Source organism: Lepisosteus platostomus, chromosome 10, assembly GCF_059453375.1.
Source record: "Lepisosteus platostomus isolate fLepPlt1 chromosome 10, fLepPlt1.hap1, whole genome shotgun sequence".
NCBI lineage: Eukaryota > Metazoa > Chordata > Actinopteri > Semionotiformes > Lepisosteidae > Lepisosteus > Lepisosteus platostomus.
Window position 1 is genome coordinate 40928006 of NC_142620.1, and position 13117 is coordinate 40941122.

The following is a 13117-nucleotide window of genomic DNA, read 5'->3' on the forward strand; positions in this document are numbered from 1 at the left end:
AGATTTGTCAATTTGTAGTACAGGAAATGTAAAAAATACAAAATTGCTGTAGGTGTGCTTAGACTTGAGGATCTGTTAATATAAAGTAATACTCAGGCAGATTTTCTGAGAGCACAATGGTCATGAATTTAATTCCTTTTGCCTGTACTGTAGTTGTTTACACACTCCCAATAAGAAAAGTCGCTGTTTGAGCACAGACAGTGAGAGAATTCATTTTTTTTTGTCAGTCATGCGACAAAGGACTGGTGCACACCCTAATCACATGCACCTATTATGGTTTGTTGAAACAAAGGTGCTTTCTTTGTACTTTTAGACTAATATAATAATGTGTAGTTAATCTATGTATTGGGTATACTGTATATCTGTCTTGCTGTGGTTCCACAGTCTTATCCTGATATATGTGTTCCACCATGTTGTGTCAGAGTTACAGAGCCTGTCTCACCTCTGCTTTAAATGGAGGCTTCCTGCCCATCAAAAGAAGCTGGAGGGTGGAGCTCAGAATACTTAGCAAGTTAGTCCCTTCTTCAGCTTTTGTCTAAGGTTGTATTCTACTTTATTATTAATGTGTGATTAATGTGATTAATATAGTCTGGTGTTTACTAAATCTTTTAAAACTGCTAGTGGGAAACTTCCTTGTAAGGCTACAATTTACTAAGCAGTTACAAAATGGATGGATGGATTGATGTCTTTTTTGTTCTTCCTACTCTCCACCTTGCAACTTTCATTTGTCTGATTCTGGTCTGTTGTTTGTCCCTCAAGCTCATTTACATTTTACGGGTGACAGGAACTTCTCTTGCTATGCCCCAAAGCTCTAGAATTCTATCCCCAGGGATATCAGAAAGTCACCTACTTGAGTGCATTCAAATCCAGACTTATGTTTCTTTTTCAAAAAGGTTTTTATTTAATCTGTGTCCGTATCTGCACATTGCATCTTCTACGTATTTCTAACTTCTTGTGTTTTTTGTGCTTAATTTGTAAACTGTTTCAGGTGGGTTGAAGGGGTTATATGAAGTGTCAGTAAAGTCATCATCATTTCTCGTCAACTGTAAAAAGTGAGAGTCAAGCACACTGAGCATTTCCTTGGCTTGCACAATAAAGGGTTCGTGAACAAGGGTTTGAAGGAGCGGGAGACTCTGAAGGTTGTAAGGGAGAATGAAAATGATTTAAAAGTTATCTAGGAGCTTAAGCACTTCCTTTCAAAGGAACAGGCCAAAGTGTCCAGAGATATCATCTCAGCATTGGCTAAAGAACAAGGATCCTGATGCCTTCCGGTTCATTAAGCAAAAGAGTCTAAGATGGCATCTTAGTAATAATGATCTTCAAAGGCATCAATAAAAGCACTCCCAAAATTATTTTTTCTTATTTAATATTCATTTTTTACAAAACATTTTTACTTGGAGTACTGAAATAGCAGGTTCAGGAAATTACCTAGGCGTTAGGAAAAAATGAGGCATGTAGGTGACAGAGTAATTAATTAGACTCAAACTTGGACAAGATAAACCAATTATTAACAAAACACAACCACACAAGGCACTTTACACAATATCACAAAAGGTTCCATTCTGGACCTGGGGTGCTTTCTGCATGGAGTTTGTTCTCTTTGTGCTTGTGTGAGTTTCCTCCATGTGCTCCGGTTTCCTCCCACAATCCAAATACATACTGGAAGATTAATTGGCTTTTGGGAAAATTGGCTCTGGTGTGTGTGTCTCCGTTTGTGTTGTTGTGTCTGCCCTGCCCTCTATTTCTCTCTCTCCTTTTCTTCCTTCCTTGTCTCTTTATTTACTGCAGGCTGTACTGTATGACTCTAATTATTTACCAAGATAATGAAGTTAATTAACTAGAGTAAACCATTGGAAACCCCTTTTGATGATCTGTTTACCTGCCTTTTTCCTGCTATAGTAGAAATGTTAGATAACTAAGTGTTGCATTAGATGAGATACAATAAAACACTCTGAAGCATGACAGAAACCATCAAACTCTAAAACTTAGCATACATGTACACTAAACACATACGAAAGTACAAGAGTAACTTCCAGCTTGCACAAATTGCAGCTTACATAAGGGTTGCAAAAACAAAACCCTTACATAAGTTGGAGATTGTGGGTACTAGAACATGTCACAGTTCAGAGCTCTTTTTTCATACTGCTAGCTGACACCTTGTATACTGTAGCTCAGTTAAGTGTTAATGCACGGTAAGGTGGAAGGAGTATTGATTGAGCAGCTCATTTTTCATGGTTTTCTCTTGATAAGAGTAGCCGAGCGATTGGCTTGTTTTTATTATTGCTGTCATGCCCTCTGCAGCCAGAGGGCGCTCCTACTCTGCCCTGTCCCTAGTTTCCTGTCCTTTGCTCTCCTTCCGGTCTCTCTCTCTCTGGGGCTATATATTTCCGGGTCACTTATTCTGCTTCGTTCAGCATTTACGTTTGGCTGTCCTGAGACCTGCCTAGCACCAGGTCGCCCCATTTCCACTGTTTGAAGGTATTGGTTTCTACACGACTCCTGAACTGCTGAGCCCGGGCTTTTTCCTCGTTCCGTCGCTACGCATATGGGTTTTTTCCCCTCTCCTGCCACTCCACGGTTTGTCCTTTCCGACATCCGTGACAATTGTCTTCTGTTCTCTATGCAGTGATAGCGGATTTAAAAGCTGGAGTTGACTAAGTGGGGGAACAGACCTGTGTTTTTTAATTGCTGATCGGTGTGTCTTTGTGCTGGGAACTTGATTTGGGAAGCTGTACTGGATGGGTTCGGAGAAAGATGGAAAGCAGTAATGTATTCTTGAGTTTTTATCTTCTCTCCACATGGTTTGAGTAAGTATTAAAGTGGATTGATTGGAGATTTTAAAAGTGATCCTATCCTGAACTTCCATTCCTCTCAGCTCAAGTTCTCTATATTTTATGATCCCTTCTTTTTAATTCAAAGTTGATATCATAACTGTATGAATTTATAATGCTCCCTGTTGGGATTTTTGTACAATTGTAATTCTGTTTTAGTTTTTTATATATATAAATAAACTAATAATGGCTTAAGTTTGTAATTTATCGCTTGTGTTGTATTTGGTGTGGGTGACCTTATAAGATACTTTAGCAGGTGATCTTTTAAAAGTAGCGAGAGTGGGTTGTTTCACTATTTTATTTACAGCAACACTTTTTTTTATCACACATGATGTTGTGGTCCTTGGAGTTATTGTTTGACCATCCATCTAATGCGGCTCTTTTTGGTGCTCTGGTCTTATTTGAATATAATGAATGTCAAATTAAGTTGTGTTGGCGTCTTGCCTGTGAATTCGTCTGGACCAGCAGAATAATAGAACTTGAGTATTGAAGGAACCTATGTCTCTTAGGAGTTAACAATTAAGCCCTCAAGAACTGTTTGATTGGTTTGTGCAATCCCTACATTTTTCCAAGGCCTTTTGAATGGAGGTGTAACTGATTTATCCTACACATGATTTAGCAACATGAAAGGGAACACGGCTTTTAGCTAATTAGGGTGTTGGTTAATTGCCCAAGGCTGACCTAACTGCCTAGCTTTCTGTCCTTGTTTACACCTTATATGGTAACAATCTGTTACTGACCAATGAAAATTTTGCTCATCTACAAAAATCCTGTTGCTATCCTTAGGAAAGTGAGAGATGAAGTTAACTTTGTCTGTCCTCTTTTCTTTATTGCATCAAAGAAATCTCCAGCTTAATTTACTGGAGTCATGTGGTTTACTCGGGGCCAGCATTAGCTTTTTGGGAGCCCTAGACAAGACCCTGGAAAGGGGCCTCTCCAGATCACAATGTGCACATACACTACTATTATCAGCTCTCAACACAATCTTATTTTACTATTCAGAACAATAAAATACATTAATTATATAATTAGAAAAGATTTATGAACCAGCTTTGAAGGAACGCATAATAGCTTCTAAACAAGAATACAAGACAAACATGTTATTAACATGGCATATTTTAACATTGAAAGTAATAAAAAGGACCACTAATAACAATCAATTATGATAAACAAGATCTCCAAATTTTAGTCAATCATAGCTTATAAATTCGATCTCAGGTATGTTTAAATCAACTTGAGCCCTGAAAAGCTCCTCTGTGCTCCTGCTGCCGTCAGTAGGAGGGAAACTGCAATCCGAAGAGCTATAGATTGTGTTCACAATACCCTCCATGTTTTTGAAAGGAGGAAACCACAAGGAAAACAATGTGTTTGAATGCCGATTATGTCTAATTGAACAGTCTTTATGTGCTAAATATTTGCTTTCACGCTCTTGACTGGCCGGGCAGCACCGATGTTTAGCCAGGCAACCCACACAGCATGTGTACAATTCCAGGAAACGTGAATCGGTTCAATTAATCTTCCTGTCCACCTCAAGTAGTCTACGGCTCTAGCTTGACAATGTGACATGTCTATCGTTCGCTAGTTATGTGGATCTAACAGACTCAAAACCAAATGAAATACAAATTATGACTTATTGTGCATAATTACAATGACCTGACTAGACGTACCTCTGTTTTGAGATCGGTTATCCTACTCTTCTTTTCTACGCTTCAGCAACATTATACTGTATGCTCGATTAGGTTGGTTATTTTTTTTTAACTGGGCTTCTATTAGGATAATTCCCAGGAGCAACAGAAAGAGCCACTACAGGGAGTTTTTTGCTCACATTTGAACATGCAGATTAAAAATGTGGTGTTGCACATTGAGTGGGTCCCCTGGTGGCCTCGGGGTCCTAAGCAGTCACCTAGTTCGTCTATGCCCAGGGACAGCCCTAGGTTTACTGAGAAAAGGGCCTAATAGTATAATAAGGGGTTCTCACACCTTTATTGAGGGTGGCAGAGTTGGACTGCAAATATTTTAAAGATATATAATGGGGGAGGGTGTGAAATTAACTAAAACAGAAAATTACTTAATTGATTATTTATTTTGTGGATTGTTTTTCATTTTTTATTACTCTTTTTTGTCTTCTCCTCTCCACTCCCCACATTAACATTAACACCTGGTATTATGGACAGATGCTCACATCTGAGGTACTGTACCAACAGTTGTGTTAAGAGTAGTTATACCAAAATGTAAGATCAGTGAGAATACAGTATGTTTGAATACTGTTTTAAGATACAATGTACTCTAAGGCTTAATTACTGTACAAGGGTACCCTTTCCACTTTGTTTTTAAGAAAAGATAACACTCTCTTGTTCATTATGTTCTTATTTAATAAAGGATGTACACTCATTTCTAAAAGAGTTTTTCTCGTGTCTCTTTTGGGAGTATAGTGACTTGATTCATTTTATTTTTTTATACAGTAGCTTCAGGCCCTTGTGCAAACTGTACAGATGAAGCAGAAAGCAATACATTTAAATATTTCAGTTTGATGACCTATGAAGATTCACTAGAAATAAAGAGAGAATCTCGGGAGTACCAATATCTGTCTCTCCCTTATATGAAAGCCTTCAGCTCCTAAAACTGAAGTGAATCAAACTAAGTCTTCCACCCTGTACAAATGGCTTTTAAGACATTAGAAATTCAAATCTGACTTAAAGTATACACATGACTTTCCCTAGAGGCTATTAACCTCCAATATCCAGGAAGAAATCTTAACAATACTGTATTCTTCATATTTGAAATGTCTCTGCTCAAGCACATTTACAGTACATACCTCACGGGTGGCCATATTTATTTCTACAGAAGGAGGAGGTTAAAAGTCACAGTTCATTAACATATAAAATACCCCCTGGCCCTATACAGTCTTTAAGACAAATTCACAATGGGGTCCCACACAGCAAATGATCCAAATGAAAAGTGTGATTTCATGAAAAGAGTAACTCATGGAGCTACACTATCCCTTGTGGTTGTTTAGCTGAGTACTGATGAAAATATATCTTTCAAACGTCTGTGTTCTGTGTGAAGGCTTTAAAGTGATCGGAAGCTTATTCCATATTACTTATCTGGGGTAAAGAAAGTCACATACAGGATTTATTTTGTAGTGTTCAGGGAAAGGTGATGTGAATTTAATCAATATTCAATAGGACTGTGAACTGTGTAAGGCTTTGAGTTATTACATTAATGGTGGACTGTAGTCCTGTCGTCATTGTAGGGAAGCCAATGAAAGAAAAATTACTTTTGATGTCTGCATAGTTAAAATGTGAAGCACTGTTCAACAACCCCAGCAAGTTATCCAATACAGTGTAGAAGCCAGCTCTGTTTTAATTCCTCTTTTTCTATTCATTTTAAATCTCATGGGTAGACAACAGAATGCCATCTGAAATAAATGGTTAAAAAGTATATTTAGAATTACCCTGGATGTATTTCAGAAACCTCTGTAATTCTGTATTTCTGTACTGTAACTTCTATACCTTCTTTAAGGCAACTGAAAGTTTGAACAATACAGTATGACTACATTCAGGTGGTAAGTAGAAAGAAGAAGCACTGCTTCATCTGTTTAGGAGGATCAAACCGCCCTCCTTCTCTCAACTTTTTTTTTAATTCTCATTTATTCATTAATAGGTTTCAGCCTTTCACAGATATCCCTTTGTTCCCATTCTCACCTTCTCTGTCCTTTGTTCTCCTGTGCTTTATATTACAGCCTACATTTCTCTCCTGCACACCTGTAAGAGGCTCAGCAGCTGGGACATTGTGTTTCTTCTCTCTACTTTTCCGCGTGGAATCAACCTTTTATTAGTTCCTGATGCACATTGATGTAGCTCACCACTCGCCTCACCTCTACATTTAGTTGTTAAATCACAGATTCATCCATATATGAATCTTCTAAAAGCCCTTTATCCAATATAGGGTCCCAAGGGACCTGGAGCTTATACAGCACCTACAAATAACAGATGCAAAGCAGATATACACCCTGGAGCTGGAAGGGATGCTGGTCTATCACAGGGTTCATACAGACAGAAACACACACAAACGCACACTCACACCAGGGCCGCCAGTTTTCCCAGAAAACAATCATTTTACCAGTTTGTCTTTGGACTGTGGAAGGAAAAACATGCAAAGATGGAAAGGACATACAATCTCCATGCAGATAGCAGTCTGGAATTGAAACTAGGGCCCCAGCTCGGAAAAGTAGCAGTGCTAACAACTGTGCCTCCTTGATGCCCACAGAAAGAATTCTGCTTCTTTAATCTGAAACGTGTGGTTTGGATAATTTTAGCAAATATGACCTTACTGTTCTCAAATAACTGAATGAATGTTCACACAGGTCACCTAATGTGGTGCATTGCAGAGTAGTTGCAACTATGTACTTGGTGCATTTTAGGAATTCTTAACTTAAAATGTACGCTCTAAACTACATTGATGGCTATGACGGAAAATAAAAGAGTTCATAGGGAACACGACAGTACTTTAAATACAATTCATGTTGTTATGGATAAGAATGGGTTTATCGGGTCCATTTAAGGATCGACATTAAGTCAATACGATTTTATGCATACAGTTAACAAGTTTTTAAGGGATCCTCCACTGACTTTGTAAGCAGAAATATATTTTCTCTGTAATTCCGCTGCTTTCCCTTTGAATTCATTCTCCTTTATACGTCTGTTTTATGTTAAACATCATACCCGGCATAAGAACCGAATGGATCGCCTTGACGACGCCTAATAAATTATCAATTAGCTGACTTTTACAGGTTATAATGCCATTTCCTGCTAAAACCTCCTACGATAGTTGAATGCATAGTACCACGCAAAAAGGTAAAGGATGAAATACATGTACCGTAACTCTGGAAAGTAATACATTCTGCTTTCAGAGATTTAATCGTTTCTTGCAATTAGGGTTTTTTTTCTGAGAGCAAAGGATTTATTGTCTAGAGAAGCAGAACCCGAATGGCAACACGGAGGTTCAAGTGTGTTTTGCAGTTTTAAAAATCGAGTTTTGAAACACGCACAGAGCTACAGTACTTACCCACCTTCTTATTGGAATTCTGAATCTGGAATGAATAGGGGGAATATTTTCTTTGGAGATTCTAAAAACCTCAGAGAAAGACAGATCTAAAACTTAGCAATTTAAACATATTTCACACTGTGGTGAAGGTATTTGCCTTGGTTCTTACCAAATCTATACGTACTTCTTATCTTAAAATAGACTCTGCAACTGTTGTTTGTAATTCCTTATCTGTATCTCACTTAAATCAAAGCCGATATACAGTAGATTAGGGACCTGTGATATCACTGTATTTCATTTTCCAATAAAAACATGTCTTTTTACAAACCAGTCTATTCTTTCTTCATCTCCGCAGCGACAGGTACAAGTTCCAGCTACAAGTCGTTGTGTCCAAAAATAATGTATGAATGTCCATGGTTGTAAACCGCAGCTGCAGACGAGGTTGTCAGTAGCGGTGCGTGTAAAGTTCTCCCCCTGGTGGTGATAATAAATCTAAACTGATTTGACCTAATCATTGTACACTTTTATGGAATTATGATATGCAGCAGTTACAGAAAATTGTAAAGACTGTAGATTCATAAAACTATTTGTAAAGAACAAAGAACACAGAAGTACAGACTAGCGATATAAATAATATGTTTGCAATGTAACTCATACATTCCATAACGACTTAGTATTTTACTACAAAATGAAGGACAAAATAACAAAAATAACAACATCTAAACTAATGAAGTCAATGTCCTATTTTTAAAGGACTGCGCATATTTGTACAAAAAACAAGTTTCTAATCATATTTGTCACATCTTTTACATGCATCAGTTTTATTCTGCCACATCCTTGGTGTGCAATTCTATACTGGTTTGTTTCGAATCTTGAATACATTCTTGAAGAATAACCTTGAGGTTTAGCTCAAAAAATGCTACAGTTTGCAAGGCTAGAATGTGCACTACCCTATTAACTAGAAACAGAACATGCCTATGATTTTGTTTAATGGTTTTGTTTAATGATGTCACAGTACAGCATGGTGGCACAATTATTAATACCTTGGAGTCCTAGGACCCTGGGTTCAGTGCCAGAATAGCGGTTCTGTCTATGTATAGTTTGTATGTTCTCCCTGTATTTGTGTGAGTTTCCTCCTGCAGCCCAACATCATTGTGCTAGGTTTACTGGCCCTGCATGTGTATGTATTTGTTTCTGTCTGTCTTGCGATTGTCATGATCGTCATCCCTCCTCTAGAGGGCACTCCTTTTGTATTTCAGTTTCATTATTACTGTATGTTCACCTTCCCCTTGTTCCCTGTCTATTATTTAAACCTTTTGCCTCTGAAGCTCAGGGCTCTGCATTGGAATACGGACGCCCGGAGGCCTGGAGGCCTGGAGACCCGGATGCCCACCTAGAATCAAGTCGCCCCACGTCCGCTGCTTGAAGGCATAGGCTTCCGAACGGCATCCTGACCAGCTGAGTCCGGGGCTCGGAGCGCCTGGCCTCGTTACTCTACTTTTAACTTCCTTGTTCCTGGTTCCATGTCCCCATTCCTTGTTTTTATTCTTGTCGTCATCTTGGATGGACCTCCCAGTTTTGGATATTGGACTGTGCCCTGGTTTCCTTATTTGGACTCGTTCGCCTTCACCACACCCCCTGAGCACCGGATCACTGTCGTCACGCCCCCCCGTGTGTCATCCCGTCCTGAACCTGCCATTTTTCCCACGGTGTCCTACTCCAATCACTTCCGGATTATACCATCTGCACAGAGTCCTAAACCACACACTTCACGGAGTCAGGACCGGCTCCCGTTACAGCGATGGACCGGCGTCCCTTCCAGGTATTGCTTGCCAGGATAGGCTCCAGCTCCCTCGCAACCCTGACTGATTGATTTGGTTACAACATGGATGGAGGTGGTGTCACATAGAGTATATAAGATTTACTTACATTTATGTAGAACTTCTTTGTTCTCAATGGATCAATCTCAAAGTGTTCTACATATGGTATGAGTCTCACGTCATCCATCCCTGACTCACAGTCCCCCCTGAAAACACACTGCTGCCAATGTGTGCCAGCAACCCCATACACTACAGATCAGTTGTAGAATAAGAAATTGCCTGCAGAGTAAGAAATTGCCATGCCTGTTGAATTAAGGGGGAAATCTAATAATACTGGTTTGCATAAGCCCAAAGCAGACTTTTGCAAGGATCCCAGGATTCATACCCTACTTTTAGGAACAGTGCTGTGGGATCTTTAATAATGAAATAGACAGGATCTTGATAACTCCTACAGTACAGTGTCCCTTGTCAATATACTGTGGGATTGTTTTGAAAATTTTGATCCAGCGGAAAGATAACCATCTATTGGTCCACCAGCATCACAACTGGAACCTTAGAGGTATCCCATCCCAGCACTGACCCGCCCCAGCTTTGTTTAGCTTCTGAGATCTGATGAGACCAGGCTACAATGGTAATGCTGTTCTTGATATACACAGTAGCAAATCAAACATTTTGCATAAAAGCTGTGAAAACCTGTCTTAGAAATGTAATTAAATTTAAATTTGACATGAAATGGACAGTTTATAGTGGAATATTAGTTTCCTGGACAAGAAATCTATTACCTTATTCCTTATCTTCAAGGAAGCAGTCCCTCGGATCCACTGTTCCTGAGGTACTATTTGTGTGGAGTTCTCCCCAGGTTTGCATGGGTTTATTCCAGAAGCTCCAGTTTCCTCACACTGTCCAAAAACATACTGGTATGTTAATTGGCTTCTGGGAAAATTGGCCCTGATGCGAGTATCTTTGTCTGTGTGTGCTCTGCAATGGACTGGCATTCCGCTCAGGGTGTATCCTACTGTCTCTTGCACATAATGCTCCAGGCCATAATGGAACTGGATAAGTTGGTATTGAAAGTGATGTGATGTGATAAGCATACAATTACTCAGACCCTCCTAGACAGTGAGACCTTAGATCTCAGGGTGAGATTAGTGGTGGCAAATTCTAAGAGGAAAATATTATGGATGGAATAAAAAAAATAAAATTAATACTTAACTCATTTCATTAGCAGACTCAATCATTGCCAATCCAGCCCACCCATAAAAAGAAGACAGACTTTTCAAGTGAATTGACCTAAAGAGGATACAAACTTTCAAAAAAGGAGAAATTAGGCATGCACTTAAATGGACAAATAAAGAGTTGGGAAGGCAGTTTAACTTCAGGGTTGTTCTGTATGCCACCAAAACGCGCATGTAAAGGGATGGTTTTGTGTGCAGATTTCCCCTGCTATGCTACCAACAAAGGTGGATCGCTTATATAGAACTATTACTGTCCAATAGCTACAAACTGTAAATTTTGGCTCCTTATATGCAGCTAAAGCTATGTTTCTCACGGTAGATAGGGGAATGAGGAATTTCTTTGTTTTGAAATGTTTTGAATGTTCTGAAACTCAAGAATACTTACTCCTGCTATCTGTCTAGGACACAGTACTCCTGTATTCTTTGTCTTAATTTGTATCACATAGTCCATCTTAAGCTTCTTACTACCCTTATTCTTGGAACCCCTCACAACCATACATTAAATATAATACATTTTGGAATTAAAGTCCTGCAATAACAATTGTAATGTACTATATTAAAACAAACCAAGCAGCAGACACAAAAGCATTACGGAACAATCCTCCCTCCCAGAATGCAAAGGCAACTTGTGCTATTGCCCGGTTTCACTATATGTGAAAGAATGTATTGGCTTCCCTTGGAAGATCTTCAGCTTCGACAGGTAGAATCAAAATTCTGTTCTCCTAACCGGAGAAGAGATCTCTGCACCAGGGTGAAGCAGTTTCTGCACTGTACATAGAGAGGGATAGTTCTGGAGGAACAGCAGTCAGCCTCTGTAGTCCTGTGGTGGCATATGCAATCTCTGGCAGTTTGCTGGATGAGCTAGCAACATGTTAAAGGAGTTTAAAAATACTGTACGTGTACTGTATGAGGACTGTTCATCTGAGAGTCAGATCCAGCATTGATCCTATGTGTTCTGTCCGATTCAATGTGCTTCCTGGTGCTCAACAAGAGGGGACATTTGTTGAGACACATCTTTTTAAAAAGAGAAGAAGAACGCTGCACAGCCAAAACGTTGTGTCTCTTTTTTTTCAGAATGAAATAAACCTTTACTTGTTCCTTACAACCTATTTATGCTGACGCAGCTACAGTACCTATTTAAACTTCTTCAAGGTAAACATTACAATTGTTTTTGATCATGGGATCACCTACATCTCAGCAAACATCCTCTCTGCTTTGTAGCTGGTGATGTTTACACTGCCAGGCATTACACATTATTTAAACTCATAGAGACACTTCTTAGTCACCTGTAGCTGTAACAATATTTATAATTAATTTAGGAGGGATCTGCAGAATTTTGTTTTAAATTTGACATTATAGAGTTCGAAAAAGATCTAGAACAGCACAAAAGGCACTTGAACAGATGTAGGGGATCCTGTGCACAAGACTCCTTCTCCAGTAAAAGAGTCTGAACAGGGACACCACATTTTATAGATGACAAGAGAAGTGTTGTCTTCTAGTGGGAACCAGATGTCGAAACTCCTGACATAAGACACAATACCTTTATTTCATATCATAAAGATCACAAACCATACATGCAGACCCTGAGTCTGAGTCCGTATCCCAGAGTTTCAGGCTTCTCATGTAGAGTGTATGACCATGACAATAGTATTTAAAACAAGCACATTTCACTGTGCTCTGATGTATTTCATGTACTGATTTCCCCCATAATAAACTGAAGTCCAGTTTCTCAAGAACGTGACCAGAGCTCCACACAGGTCAGCACCACCATACTAATAACTACTTGTAGACTAATAACACCAACTAATTGGGGAGTCTAGTCTTCCCCATGTCTAATAACTCTGTAGTTACCATGGCAACGTTCTTGCACAGCTACCCCTTAGGTGGCAAGTTGCCACAGTAACATGGAAGGATTGCATTAATCACTAGTACGATTTGTACGATAACTCTGCTCTTCTAGTGTGCTGCTACTGCAATTGTAGAATTTTTTTTCTACATTAATAATGACTTAGTTTTTACTTAAGTTGCAGTTTCACTTTATAAGTGATCAACTGTACTTAAATATTCCTGGCTTAAATAAAGTTAACTAAGTCTGTGCAGGGCCTAATGAATAAACACCTGGTAACAGAGGTAATAGAGACTCTGATGGTCTCCTATTAGTCCACAGGTGCAGTCTATTCTTTAA